Consider the following 16,090-nt stretch of genomic DNA (forward strand, 5'->3'; position numbering starts at 1 on the left):
ATGAATATTTATCCCCCCTTCCTCTGGTTAGGAGCGGCGAAGAGAGGGAGAACCGGAGGGAGGGGGGATGAATATTCATGAGTGGCGCTGACGTCAGTGTCAGTTAGCCCGCAGAAGCCCCACCCTTGCCAGTTACAGCAGGATATACACAGAGATTAAAACTACAATTGCGGGCGAACGGCGGTGCGGATCAGACCAAGGTAGGGCTCATTTTAATCAGCGTCTCTCGCATTATCCACCAGTACCTGTGGATAATGCGGGAGAAAATATGTGACAGTTTTACTTTAATGCAAATTTCAACATTGATCTTTAAATGTAAGGGGTTATGAAACCCTCTTGGGTACTGCGAATGACTGCTCCTGACTCATTCTGTGTCTTTAGGGAACTACTTGCCTCACTGATGCTTCTGGCCTTAAATTTTTTGAAGTTTAGCAGTAGCTAAATATATGCTTAATGCAAATGTCAACATTGATCTTTAAATATAAGGGGTTATGAAACCCTCTTGGGTACTGCGAATGCCTGCTCCTGACTCATCCTGTGTCTTTCAGGAACTATATTACAACAAAGACAATCCTGCACTGACCGCCCAGGTACTGTATGTTCGGCTCATCTCAAAACGGACGGCATCCGACTGGCAGGTTAGCTTGGCGTTGGGCGCTCAGAGGTCTCTGAGCGCCCCACACCAAGCAAACCTGCCAGTCGGATGCCTTCCGTTTTGAGATGAGCTGAACATACAGTACCTGGGCGGTGAGTGCAGGATTGTCTTTGTTGTAATATGCTGCTTTGTTCTGACACTTATTTCGTTGGTCCTAGCACAACCGCAGGACGATGTTCCTAGGTCTGAATACCTGCCCATTGTACCCTTTTCAGTTCCGTTTGTTAATTAAGTATACCTGTCCAGGATTATTAGTGGTGCCACTCGGACTTCATTACCTTTTCTATTGAGTTGTCTTTCAAGAACTACTTGCCTCACTGACTCTTCTGGCCTCGGGCCTTTAATTTTTGGATACATGCTTAATGCAAATTTCAACAATGACCTTTAAATTCTCGGCGCTCTGCCAGGGCCTTCTCCTACCTTGCTGGGGCCGATCCGAGGACCTCACTAAACCATCCAATCGGTAGTAGAGACATGCGGTGTGTACAAAGGGCAGGGACTTAATGAACCCAAGCTTATGACCCTCACTTAGTTGAGATTCTTCTTTCCTGGCAAATAATTGCAATCCCAGATCCCTATCGCGAACGGGGTTCAGCGGGTTACCCGCACCTGTCGGTGAAAGATAGACACACGCTGGTCCGTTTAGTGTTTTGCGCATGCAGCCCTGGACATCTGAGGGCATAACACACCTGTTATTGCTCGATCTCGCGATTGATCGTGCAATGTAAGGGGTTATTGAAGCCTCTTGGGTACTGCTGATGCCTACTCCTGACTGCTCCTGTGTCTTTCAGGAACTACTTGATGCTTCTGAGCTTGGGCCTTTAATTTTAGTATTTTTTAAATACATACATACATACATGCTTAATTTAAATGTCAACATTTATGGTGCAATGTATTTGTTACGCCGAGCGCTCCGGGACCCCGCTCCTCCCCGGAGCGCTCACAGCGTTCTCCCATTTGCAGTGCCCCGGTCAGACCTGCTGACCGGGTGCGCTGCAATAATGTTCCCAGCCGGGATGCGATTCGCATCCCGACCCGCTTACCAGACTCGTTCCCCGTCTGTGCTGTCCCGGCGCGCGCGATATGCGATTTAAAGGGCCGCTGCGCCACTGATTGGCGCATGGGTTTTAATCAGTACCTTCACCTGTGCACTTCCCTATTTATACCTCACTTCCCCTGCACTCCCTTGCCGGATCTTGTTGCCATTGTGCCAGTGAAAGCGTTTCCTTGTGTGTTCCTAGCCTGTGTTCCAGACCTCCTGCCGTTGCCCCTGACTACGATCCTTGCTGCCTGCCCTGACCTTCTGCTACGTCCGACCTTGCTTTTGTCTACTCCCTTGTACCACGCTTATCTCAGCATTCAGAGAGGTTTAGCCGTTGCCGGTGGATACGACCTGGTTGCTACCGCCGCTGCAAGACCATCCCGCTTTGCGGCGGGCTCTGGTGAAAACCAGTAGCAACTTAGAACCGGTCCATCGACACGTCCACGCCAATCCCTCTCTGGCACAGAGGATCCACTTCCAGCCAGCCGAATCATGACAGTATGGGGTTATTAAACACTCTTGGGTAAAAAGTGTTTTTTCAAATTTTCTGATAATTATCACAGTAATAAACTTGCATTTTCCAGAATAATAAGCATTACACCATTGAACACCTGTTGCGTGTGATTTTTTTTTTTTAAAGTAAAATAAAAAAATATAAAAATACGGAGAGGGATGAACTCTGCTTCTTTATTTCATAAAAAAATATTTTATGGAAGAATGTCTTTTGGTGGTCCACCGTCCTGCATTATAGTCTTCTGGATTCTTGGATATGCGCTTGTTCTTAAATAAAAAACAAAAATGCCCAGTCAGGGCTATGGAGACGTTGCGCCTACATCTTACGGCTAAATGAGCCCTGTGGGTGCTTGTGAGATTAGGTCCTTTGTACCCACACGGTGGGATCCGGGACACAAATTTTGATTTAAATTTCAAATAAAAAAACAGACATTTCAATGGTCTCCTCATGCTGCAGCCAACTCCAGGCTGCATCATTCTGGTAATATACAGAGAGCACCCGCTATCCTAAATTTTCGTAAAAATTTTTTGTCAAAAATGTTTGTCTTTTTTATTAGGGATTGTGAAGCTTTGGTGCGTACTCATGCATCAGCCAACTCCAGCCTGTGTCATTCAGGCAATATATGGTTTACTGATGCCGCTGCTGGGCCTGGGTCTGGGAATTTCAAATTTTCTCATAGGTAGCACCCGCTTTCCAAAAGTCTTCTTCATAAATTTCTACAATTGTCGTGTTTTTTGGGGGGGATTGTGAAGCCCTGGTGTGTACTTCTGCATCAGCCAACTCCGGGCTCTGTCATTCAGGCAATATATAGGTAGCACCCGCTGTCCTAAATATTCTTAAAATTTGTTTAAAAATTGTTGTTTTTTCTTTGGGATTCTGAAGCCCTGGTGTGTACTCAATGCTGCTTCCTGTTACACTTTGTCAGCCCGTTGGTCCTGTGACAGTGCACTACTCCGCCTCCCTGTCCTGTGTTTTAAGCCTCCACTGCCCGGACAAGTCTCAGTGGCCCTTCAGCATACCATGTGTGCAGGGCACGGCGGTGTCATGCTGTTCTTCACATGGTTTGCCTTGGCGAAAAGTCTTGGAAACAATGTCAGGGCAATGGAGACGTTGCGCCTACATCTCACGGCCACATGAGCCCTGTGGGGGCTTGTTGGATTTGGTCCTTCGTACCCACACGCTGGGGTCCGGGACACTGAAATTTTGTTTTAAATTTCAAATCAAAAAATGATTGCGCTGCTGGGCCTGGGTCTGGGAATTTCAAATTTTCTCATAGGTAGCACACACAATACAAAATCTTTTTAAAAAATATTTCAAAAATTGTGTTGTTTTTTGTGGGTGATTGTGAAGCCCTGCTGTGTACTCGTGCATCCGCCAACTGCAGGTTGTGTCATTCAGGCAATATATGGTTTACTGATGCCGCTGTGGGGCCTGTGTCTGGGAATTTCAAATTTTATCATAGGTAGCACCCGCTATCCAAAATATTCGATTTAAATTTCTTAATTCATCTTTTAATCTTAGGGATTGTGAAGGCCTAGTGCCTATTCATGCTGCTGGCAACTCCGGGCTGTGCCATCATCCACTATATGGTCTCCTCATGCTGCAAAGACCTCCACACTGTGTCATTCAGTCACTATATAGTCTCCTCATGCTGCCAACATGTCCACACTGTGTAATTCAGCCACTATATGGTGTCCTCATGCTTCCAACACCTCTACGCTGTGCCATTCAGCCACTATAGGGTGCCCTCATGCTGCCAACACCTCCACGCTATGTCATTTAGTCACTATATGGTCTCCTGACATTGATGCCACCACCAGACTCTGTCATTGTGCTGCTTTGCGGCAGTGATTCTAAAAGCGATGCCGGTAATCTGCATGTTATTCTGAATAACAGTATTATTTCACTAACCCAGCACACTCCATATGCGTTTTAGAACACAGCAAAGTGTTCTATACCCCTATAGAGGCAGTATGTAGGCTAAATAGATTCGCTGCGAAAAAATTCGGATCAAAACAAACTTTTTCGTAAAATTCGGCGAAATTTTAGCTCAATGAAAAATCTAAAATATGTACCTTATGGCTAATAACCTTTATGCAAAATAGGGCTTAGGGTAAGCAATTTAGAAATATTAATGTAGTTTGGCAAAACTTATCCCCAAGCAATAAATAATAGTGTGCTGAAATGCTGATTTGATGAATAGAACATTTTCTTGGGATGACTGAATGAGAGCATCCTTATGTTATTATCTCATGTGTGACTGACACTTCATTTTTCTTAAAATTAAAATAAATTAACTGGAAAAAGACGCCATCATACTATCTATTTTCCTTTGTCCCCCAAGGCACTTACATTAAACACAGCCTGCTGATTTAAATGTGCTCTTTAATCCTTATTGTGATTGATTAAGTGATTTTATTCTTGCTAAAATTGATTAATTGCTTTTACTCAATTTATTCTGGTGTTTGTCAACATCACAAGTTGCTTTATTCAGTTTTTTCTATTTGTTTGATAAGTTTGAAAAGAATATGAATCCTGGGCCGGTGCTAACATGATTAAAGGGGCTAAATGGCTATGTAGTGAGATCATCATAACACTGTGGCTAGCTTTTTGTGAACTGGTATTTCCTGTTTTACTTTTCTTTTTTTGACTACAAATCCCACAATTCCATTTTCCTCCCTCCCACACATTGGGGTGGAGCTGCATCCATCAGTGGTTTTCAATCAGGCTGCCTACAACTGTTGCATTAGTTGCAGATTTATCCCCTGTCCCCCTCCACCCATTGAAGCAGCCAGGCTCCCTGTCATCAGCTGACTAGTGAGTCAGCTCTAGGCCGCATTGCAAGTTGGGAAAAATCTGAGACAACAGTCATTTTGTATGATGATAAAAATAAATATTGGGGTGAAAATCAAAGAAGAATTGTGAGAAAACCGTCACACACAGGTACAGACTCTATATTATGAACTACACCAACTTTACAGTCCCTTTAGCATAGTCAAATAAAAAAAATTCAAGGAATACCCCTTTAAGCTTTGGCAGCTGCCTTAGGGGGGCCAGCTGGTGGGGGAAGGTGTGAAAAAAATCTAAATCCCCAGCCACTGGCAGGGGACTCAAATCAGAATGTTTTTTTTTTTTTTACTGGAGGGGACCTATTTTGGGAGGTATATGGTACCTACATATCTAACTACTGGGGCTTCCCTACCTAACTATGGGGGCTTCCCTAACTATCTACCTACTTGGGGCTTCCCTACCTACCCTACCTATCTACGGCTCTCCTGCCTAACTACTTGGGACCTCTCTACCTATTTAACTATGGCAGGCTCCCCCAAAAACTACTTGGGGATTCCCTACCTATCTAACTACTGGGGTCATCTACCAAATAGGGGGTGAGATTAAAGCATTTCCTCACCTATCTACCTGGTGGATTCCCTACCTACCTACTGGAGGGATTCCCTACCTATCTACCTGCGGGATTCCTTACCTGCCTACTGGGGGATTCCCTACTTATTTACCTGAGGGATTGCTTACCTTTCAACCAAAGTATTGCATACCTATCTAACTATTGGTAGTATTACCTACTTACCTTCTGGGGTGGGATTCCCTACATAATATCTAACTACCTACTGGAGGGATTTCCTACCAATTTACAGGATTATTTTCTGGTCTTTTTTTAAAGCCATGACTTCTGTAAAAATATTTTTTTAAATGACATATAAGAAAGGTTAATGTCCTGCAAAGATGTACAACATATAAAATGTGTTTTATTCTGACAGTGCCCACTTAGGCACTCCACCAGTCACACTCTACAGGTTACCAAACCGATTTAATTCCACTCGAGCAGTTTATTTATTTTTTGCTAGTGTCTTCTTAGCCCCCAGATAGTATGAGCAGTCACTTCACTAGCTTACATCTGCTCTGTGACATCCATGTCCCAAAGCAATACAACTGTTAAGCTTATAGGCACATGTCCTCACTGTGCAGGTGACTATCCTTATTGACTTTGGCTGTGCTACAGACAGACAGAAAAAGCACAGTCTAAGTGTGGTGGTCCAACGTAAGCTATTCCAGTGGCTACACTGAACTAAGTTGGGTGGCTGAAGTAAATATAAGGTTTGATGGATAGAAAAGTTTGTATTTCAGGTGCTAAAGGCCTAAGTAACTGTTTTTCCACATAGAGTCTTCTAGTGTGAAAAAGTTTAAATCTTGTATAAAGTTGTCTTACATTGCATTTACAATGGTGTATTTCTCTGTACAGTGAATCAAACACTAGTCACAGAAAATAACTTAGCCAATAAATACAGGAGTTGTCCAACCCCCTCAACTTGGGAAGAGGTGGATCCAGTTTGCTTTTTAATTTGGCTTGTCCTGGCTTTACTCAGGGGATCACATGTTGCTCTGCAGCACCTGTCATATTCCTGAGGAGACTGCTATAGTGAACCTAGGTAAAGCTAATGTCTGGCTTACCTCCAACAAATAGGTCACACATTTCTTTAGACTTGTGTACAATCAAAATCAAGCCGCTTGCCTAGTCATGCTGCAAGGGTTACATGTGGTTACATCTGAATTGGACATATTTAAGTACAAGTGCAAAAAAGCACCAAAGTAAAATATCTGCTAAAAGCATAGTCTGTGAACAAAGAAACATCTTAAAGTGACAGTGTCTAGAATTCTGCTTATCCTGAGTCAAGCTGTACTATTAAAGTTGTACCAACTCAAGCTACCTTTCTAGTATATGCAATTGTTTTGCACTGCAAGGAATGAAGTCAAGTTTACAGTTATTTACAGAAACCTTGGCTGTCAGCATTCTTGGACTTTGTGTAAAGGGATAGATTATATTAACCCCTTCATGACCCAGCAAATTTTTTTTTGCCTCACATTTTTTTCCTAAGACTCATAACATTTTTCCACTCACAAAGTTGTATTAGGGCTTACTTTTCATTGACGGACTTTATTTTATGATATAATGTATTAGGGAGCCAGAAAAAAAAAAAATATGTGTAAGACAGAAAGAAAAATATATAAATTTTTGTGAGGAAATAGTTTTTTCTGAGTTCACAACACGATAAATCTGACATTCAATCTTTATAATTTGGGTCAGTATGATTCCAATGATACCAAACTTGGATAATTTTTGTTTCATTTTATGGTAAAAAAATTAAAATAAAACTTGAAAAAGAAAAAAAAAGTTTGTTCAATGCCATGTTTTGACTACTTTAACCTTTCTTTTTTTTTTTCACCTACAAAGCTGTTAGAGATGAGCGAATTTCTGAAAAATTTTATTCGGCTGTTTCGACGAATTTTCCGTAAAAATTTGGTTCGGTATGAATTTATTCATGGCGAATCGCTATTAAAAACTGCTATTTCTGGCCTACAGAGAGGCTTAATTGGGGTGTAGAACACTTTGAATTGTCCTAATACGCATAGGGAGTGTGCTGTGTTAGTGAAATAATACTGTTATTCAGTATGACATGCAGATTACAGGCATCGCTATTAGAATCACTGCTGCGGAGCGTCTGGATGTGACAGATTTTTTTGTAATTTTTAGTTAATTTAATTTTAATTTATGTACATTTTTTGATTACCCATTCTGGTGAGCATCAAGCTGGCGGTCCTCCGCTAGATGAGATACCACTTGTTCCAGCCCCTGCCTCTCAGCGCCCCCCTGACTGTGAAAGTGCGAATGTTTCATTTAATCAGTTATGGTTCATTGTTATCGCTCCAAGCTGTTTCATTGGATTATTTTGATAATTCCACAGGTAATATGACGTCGACAATTTTTTTTTAAATTTAAGATTTATATTAGATTCCCAAGTTTAATGTCCCGGCATTTACTTTGAACAATTACTGTGTGACCACAAAAACCAATCTAACAAGGAGTCACATGGTGGCACAATGAGCCTAGAGCATGAGGAAACCATAATCTGGCAGAATAACACAGCCTGGAATTTGCAGCAGAAAGAGGAGACCATATAGTGGCAGAATGACACAGCCTGGAGCTGGCGGCAGCATGAGGAGACAATAGGGCTTGACAATCCCTAAGATTAAAAGATGAATTTTTAAATTTAAATTGAAGATTTATGGTAGTTAGGGCTACCATAAAAATTTGTAGGTAATGTCCCAGGCCCAGCAGCATGACTTTACCATATAGTAGCAGAATGACACAGCCTGGAGCTGGCGGCAGCATGAGGAGACAATAGAGCTTCACAATCCCTAAGATTAAAAGATTAATTTTCAAATTTAAATTGAAGATTTATGGTAGTTAGTGCTACCATAAACATTTTTAGGTAATGTCCCAGGCCCAGCAGCATGAGTAAACCATATAGTGACAGAATGACACAGCCTGGAGTTGGCAGCATGAAGAGACAATAGGGCTTCACAAATCCTAAGATTAAGTTATGGCTACCATAACATTTTTTAGGTAATGTCCCAGGCCCAGCAGCATGAGTAAACCATATAGTGACAGAATGACATAGCCTGGAGTTGGCAGCAGCATGAAGAGACAATAGGGCTTCACAAATCCTAAGATTAAGCTATGGCTACCATAAAAAATTTTAGGTAATGTCCCAAGCCCAGCAGCATGAGTAAACCATATAGTGGCTGAATAATACAGCGTGGAGTTGGTGGCAGCATGAGTAGAAAATGTAGTGGCTGAATGGTACAGCCTGGAGTTTGCAGAAGCAAGAGGAGACCATATAGTGGCTGAATGACACAGCCTGGAGATGGCGGAAGCATGAGGAGACCATATAGTGGCTGAATGGCACAGCCTGGAGGTGGCAGCAGCATGAGGAGAATATATAGTGGCTGAATGAGACAGCCTGGAAGTGGCAGCAGCATCAGGAGTCCTGAAAGTGACCCGGTGACAGAATGGTGCAATACCAGTCCCCAGGACGAAGGTGGGTGAAAAAAGGTCTGATGCGGAGGAATGTTTGTAACTGGGGAGCAGCACCTTAAATCTGTTTGGCACTATCCATATTTGTGAAGTGTTGGTGTGGCACCATGGTCAATCTACTCTGATGCATCAGGCATTGGTGGGTGGAAATCCTGGCTGATCCATCCCTGATTCATCTTCACAAAGGTCAGTGTCTCCACATTTTTCATGGACAGACAAATTCTCCTTGGGGTGACTATGGCCCCCGCCGCACTAAACACCTGCTCTGATGGCACACTACTGGCCAGGCAGGACAACTTTTCCAGGGCAAACTCTGCTAGTTGCGGCCACAAATCAAGTTTGGCTGCCCAGAAGTCCCTCGGATCTTCAAGGTGTGTTGCCATGGTCATGCCAAGGTATGCCACCACCTGCTGGTTCAGGTCCTGCTCCAGGTCTACCTGCTGCTGATGAGTTGTTTCACTATGTGGGTGAAGAAAAGTACTCATCAGCGACTGTAGACTAAGGCTGCTGCTGATGGAGCTGGTACTGCTCCTGCCACCCCTCCCCTCCCCAGCAGCCATGGCAGTGGAAGGTGAGTGCAGAGGGCCCCCCCCGAGTCAGACCTGCGAGAGGATGGATGATGGCGCCGATAGGCATCGGCCGACTGACTATGTAGGATGTCTCTGTAGTAGGTTATTTTTTCCTACCTCTCAGTGGGTGTAAAAAAGGTGCAATTTTGTGCCGGAAGCGAGGGTCCAATATGGTGGAGAACCAGAAGTCCTCCCGCTGCCGAATGGTGACAATTCGGCAGTCACTACGCAAGCAAGTGAGCATGCATTGTGGCATTTGTGTAAGTGACTCGGAGGGATTCCCTGCCTCCATCTTCACTGCATACTGTCATGGTGTGTCTGTGTCCTCTGTCTCACCTTCCTCATAGCCCTCTAGCTCTTCTGGCTGCTCCTCCTCTCCTTTCAGATGACTAGAAAAACCACCCATTTCACGAAACCTAAACTGTGCTCCAGCTCATGTGGCCGTGAGATGTAGGTGCCACGTCTCCAGTGCCCTTACCAGCCATCGTTTCCAACACGTGCTGTAGGAAATGAAGCAGTGGAATGACATTGTTCATCCCGTAATCCTGACGACTGACTAATAATGCGGCTTCCTCAAAGGGCCTGAGCAAATGGCATGTGTCACGTATGAGCTGCCACTGGTTGACATTGAAGTTACACAGGGGATCCCCCTACATGCTTGGATCATCAAGAAATCGGTGATGGCTTTTCTCTGTTTGTATAGTTGGTCCAACATATGGAAGGTGGAATTCCAACGTGTGGCAACGTCGCAAATCAGACTATGTTGGGGGATACCGTTCTGATGCTGCAGCTCAAGAGGGTGTGCTTTGTGGTGTACGAATGGCTGAAGTGCACGCAAATGCATGCCATTGTTAGGATGTCTTGCAAATAGGGAGGAAAACTTCAGGAACAGCCTGACAACCAGAATGAACAAGTGTGCCATGCAGGGCGCATGGCTCAGCCTTCCTTGTTGCAGCACAGACAAGATGTTCTTCCCGTTGTCAGTCACCATGGTTCCCACTTCCAGATTTCGGGGAGAAAGCTATGCTCCGATTTCTTTATGAATGACCCCTGTGTGACTCTGTTTGCCAAGGCAATCCATGTGAAGAACAGCGTGACACCACCGTGCCCTGCACACATGGTATGCTGAAGGGGTGCTGAGACTAGTCCATGCAGTGGAGGCTGAGGACACGGTGGAGGATGAGGAGGCGGAGTTGAACACTGTCACGGGACCAACGGCCTGAGAGCGTGTGGGAGGAAACGGCATGACCTGTCCAAGTTGGTGTTGTGGCTGTGCAGGAACCACATTCACCCAGTGGGCCGTAAAGGACATGTATTGTCCCTGACTAGAGATGAACGAATCAAAGCTGCCGAATACGAATTCATAAAAAATTTCATGAAAAATTAGATTTGCAACGAATGCGAATATTGCCGCGATTGTATCATGCCAATCGCTTCATTAAACTCCATTTAGTGCGGTCCAGGCTCCAGGGCATCTAAAATGGTGGATCCACATGTTAGGACATGGGGCAAGGAACTATGGGAAGGCAGGAACAACAGTAGGCGGGATGACCCTGACTCACATGCAGCCAGTCACCCCTGTGATGTCACAGCCCTATATAATCGGCAGAGATATTCCGGCTAGTGACTTCATTCATTATACGGCAGAGAGATAGGACGGACAGCCTGTGTATGTGTGTGTGTTACAGAGAAAAGATTTTCCAGCAGCGTTTCACCTCCTAGTCATATCAGCATTCTGGTGGACAGAGAGCAATGCTTTTTTTCACTGAAAAGGATTTTTACTGCAGCCATTAACCTCCCAGTCACTTTCTATAGCATTGTATTACAGAAAGGGGCAGAGAGCTGTGTTTTGCCTCATACATTTCAACAAGCTGCCTCAACTTCATAAACCTTAGCAGAGGAGGCAGGAATAATTTTTCCGCGCAATTCTGTCTTGGTTCCACAACAAATCATCTGCTGGTTATACTAGTCTGTAGACGGTATAATACCCAGCAGTCCATTCCTAATAGTCTTTGAGTGCATACCACATACCTACATCTAACTAGTGTACTATTTTGTAGCTGTTAATCTGTCAAGGGCCTAGATACTTTGAGATTTCCAGGCAAAAGTACTCACCAGCTGGTGTTGTAATCAGTTACTTTTTAAAGTGTACTGTAGCACGTTTTTCTGCCCTTATAAGTGCATACCACATAGCTACATCTAAGTAGTGTTCCATTTTGTACCTGTTAAACTCTCAAGGGCCTAGATAATGTGAAAGGCCAGGGAAAAGTAATCACCGTCTGGTGTTTTACTAAAATACTTTTTTTTAAGCATACTGTAGCGCATTTTTCTGCCCTCATAACTGCATACCACATACCTACATCTAAGTAGTGTACTATTTTGTAGCTGTTAATCTGTCAAGGGCCTAGATACTGTGAAAGGACAGCCAATACTGCTGCTGTTCCAGACAATTATTGTTTTAAGTGTAGTGAAGCGTATTGTACTTCCCTCATATACGCAATAAGTATGTCAGGCTGAGTAGTGCCAGGACGTGCACAGAGGAGTGGCAGAGGCCTAAATTGATCAGGCGCAGGCAAAGGTCGCAGCAGAGTAGGGGTGTGTGGCAGCCTGAGTTGCAGCGAGAGGTCTGAGCTCCCGGTGTCAGCTAGCAGTCGTGTCGGAACCAGCAAATCCAGCAGCCGTGATTGATCGGTTCACTCGGTCATCCACTTCCTCCCAAGTGAGGTTCACTCGGTCATTCACTTCATCCCAAGTGACATCTGACACCCCCAGTCAAGAGTCGGTGGGTTCCTCAGACTCAACCCTCAGTTGGCATGGCCCTCCTGCTGCTGCCTCCTCCAGGCTCTTTCATTGTGCTGCTCTATGGTCTCCTCATGCTAATGCTACCACCTCCAGGCTCTGTCATTGTGCCGCCATATGGTCTCCTCAGTCTGATGCTGCCACCTCCAGGCTCTCTAATTGTGCTGCTCTACGGTTTCCTTATGCTGATGCCACCGCCTCCACGCTCTGTCATTGTGCCACCATATGGTCTCCTCATGCTGATGCTACCACCTCCAGGCACTGTCATTATGCCTCCATATGGTCTCCTCATGCCGATGCTGCCACCCCCAGGCTTTCTAATTGTGCTGCTCTATGGTCTCCTGATGCTGATGCTACCACTTCCAGGCTCTCTCATTGTGCTGCAATAGATACTGCAAAACATAATTAAGGTGCTGGTCCCCAGTTTCAGAAATTCCTTGCATTAGGGTAACTTTCAGGACTCCTGATGCCACCTCCAGGCTGTCTCATTCAGCCACTATATGGTCTCCTCATGCTTCAGCCACCTCCAAGCTGTGTCATTCAGACACTATATGGCCTCCTCATGCTTCAGCCACCTCCACGCTGTGCCATTCAGACACTACATGGTCTCCTCATGCTTCAGACAACTTCAGACTGTGCCATTCAGACACTACATAGTCTCCCCATGCTGCCACAAACTCCAGGCAGTCATTCAGCCACTATATGGTCTCCTCATACTGATGCCACCTCCAGGCTCTGTCATTGTGCTGCCATGTGACTCATTGTTAGATTTAATCCTTTGTACCCAAACGCCGGGTCCTGGGACACTAAAAGTTGGGAGTTAAAATTTCAATTTCAAAATCCTCAATTTCAATTTCAAAATCTTGAATTTCAATGGTCTCCTCATGCTTCTGCCATCTCCAGGCTGTGCCATTCAGACACTATATGTCATCCTCATGCTTCAACCCCCTCCAGGCTGTGTCATTCATCCAATATATGGTTTACTGATGCTTCAGCCAGCTCCAGTCTGTCATTCAGCAACTACATGGTGGTTAAGTGATGCTGCTGGAACTAGGACATTACCTATATATGTTTATGGTAGCACTAGGTACCATACATCTTTAATAGAAATTTCAAAATTCATCTTTTAATCTTAATCAGTAGCAAAGTGAAAAGAAACCTTTGGATGGCGCTGCTGGTTCCAATGGTGTGGGTAACAAACTGTAGCCAGAGATGCAGGTAATACAAAACACTGGACAGTTTATTGGATAAACCATAAAACAATGAAATAGGAGGATTATGCGTTTCGGGGGAGCCTCCCTCTTCTTCAGATCAGTATGTCAACAGTTACAATCATACAGGTATATATACAGGAGAAAATGGGCGCCAAAGAGGCACTGGGAGGAGCTACAAACAGATAAGTTGCATAATAGGTGTTACACCGAGCGCTCCGGGTCCCTGCTCCTCCCCGGAGCGCTCGCGGCGTTCACCTTCTTGCAGCGCCCCGGTCAGACCCGCTGACCGGGAGCGCTGCATTAATGTTACCGGCGGGGATGCGACCCGAGTAGCGGGACGCACCCGCTCAAGGCTCGCATCCCGGTCTCCTCACCCGTCTTGTTCCCCGACGGCTCAGTCACGGCGTGCGCGGCCCCGCTCCCTAGGGTCCATCCCGCTTTGTGGCGGGCTCTGGTGAAAACCAGAAACCCCTTAGACTCCGTTCCCCTGGTACGGCCCACGTCATCACCCCACTGACACAGAGGATCCACCACCAGTATCCTCACAGTATCCGGATCCTGACAATAGGTAATAGGTTCGGCTACAAAACATAATAAACAGATGGTATACAAAGCTGTATTATTAACAAGATCTCTAGTACTCTGCATATATATAAAAAAGTACAAAATGAATATGCAGTGTTATAAGTACATAATCCGTAGCTAACGTCTGCATCCGTTAGCTACGGATTATGTACTTTTAACACTAAATATTAATTTTGTACTTTTTTATATATATGCAGAGTACTAGAGATCTTGTTAATAAATAGATGGTATACAAAGCTGTATTATTATGTTTTGTAACCGAACCTATAACCTATTACGCAACTTACCTGTTTGTAGCTCCTCCCAGTGCCTCTTTGGCACCCATTTTCTCCTGTATATATACCTGCATGATTGTAACTGTTGACATACTGATCTGAAGAAGGGGGGGCTCCCCCAAAACACGTAATCCTCCTATTTCATTGTTTTATGGTTTATCCAATAAACTGTCCAGTGTTTTGTATTACCTGCATCTCTGGCTACAGTTTGTTACCCACACCATTGGAACCAGCAGCGCCATCCGAAGGTTTATTTTCACTTTGCTACTGATTGTTCTACTCAGTAGGCGGTTTCACCACTCCTGCAACCTAAGGCTCAGCAGCGGTTCCGGATTCTTTCCCCAAACCCCGTTGTGGGTTGATATGCAAGTTTTTACTTGCTGCAAGGTGAGCAGCCATTATCTAGGGGTCTAAAGAGGCCCCATCTTCTCCCCTACTACTTTTACGGTATCACACGAGGCGCCCCCTCTTGTCTCCCTATATATTTTTCTCTCTTTTAATCTTAGGGATTGTGAAGCCCTAGTGTCTACTCATGCTGCTGCCAACTCCAGGCTGTGCCATTCAGACACTATATGGTCTCCTCATGCTTCAGACACAACTAAGCTGTGCCATTCAGCCACTATATGGTCTCCTCATGCTGCCAACACCTCCACGCTGTGTCATTCAGCCAATATATGGTTTCCTCATGCTGCCAACACCTCCACGCTGGGTCATTTAGCCACTATATGGTCTCCTCATGCTTCAGCCACATTTAAACTGTGTCATTCAGCCACTATATGGTCTCCTCATGCTGCCAGGACCTTTACTCTGAGTCATTCAGCCACTATATGGTCTCCTCATATTGATGCCACCTCTAGGCTCTGTCATTGTGCCGCTCTTCGGCAGTGATTCTAAAAGCGATGCCTGTAATCTACATGTCATTCTGAATAACAATATTATTTCACTACCCCAGCAAACTCCATATGCGTGTTAGAACAAAGCAAAGTGTTCTAAACCCCCTACTGAGGCTCTCTGTAGTCCAGAAATAGCTGTTTTTAATATAAATTTTCTGCGAATCGGCGAATGATGATCATCATCAAACTTCTCCTCATTATCCCTGCCACTCCTTTCAGTATGAACTTGTGATGTCTGATCATGAGCTCCTTGCTCCCCCCTCAGCATATTTACCATGATGCCTTACAATATCACCAGTCCCACCAGTGCTATGCTTGGTCTTTGCTTCCACCTCCACCACTTCTAGAACACAATTCAAAAGCTGAATGTTCTCACACAACTTCTCCTTAAAGCTATCTGTCTGCTTAACATTATAGAGGAAGGGAGCAAAGAAAGAGACAATGAAAGAGACCATCTAGAAAGGACACTAGCATCATGCCATGTAACTATAGATGACCAAGAAGGAGCCAACAAATCCACAATGGCCGTGTTATCTTTTATAAACAAACACAACCCCTGGAAGTAATTGACAACGTTTGCTTACTGATGTTGCTACTACTACCATCAGTCACCTGGCTGCTGCTGATGCCTGTACTGGGCCTGGGAAAAAAGGGG

This window comes from Hyla sarda, chromosome 7, assembly GCF_029499605.1.
Source record: "Hyla sarda isolate aHylSar1 chromosome 7, aHylSar1.hap1, whole genome shotgun sequence".
Lineage (NCBI taxonomy): Eukaryota > Metazoa > Chordata > Amphibia > Anura > Hylidae > Hyla > Hyla sarda.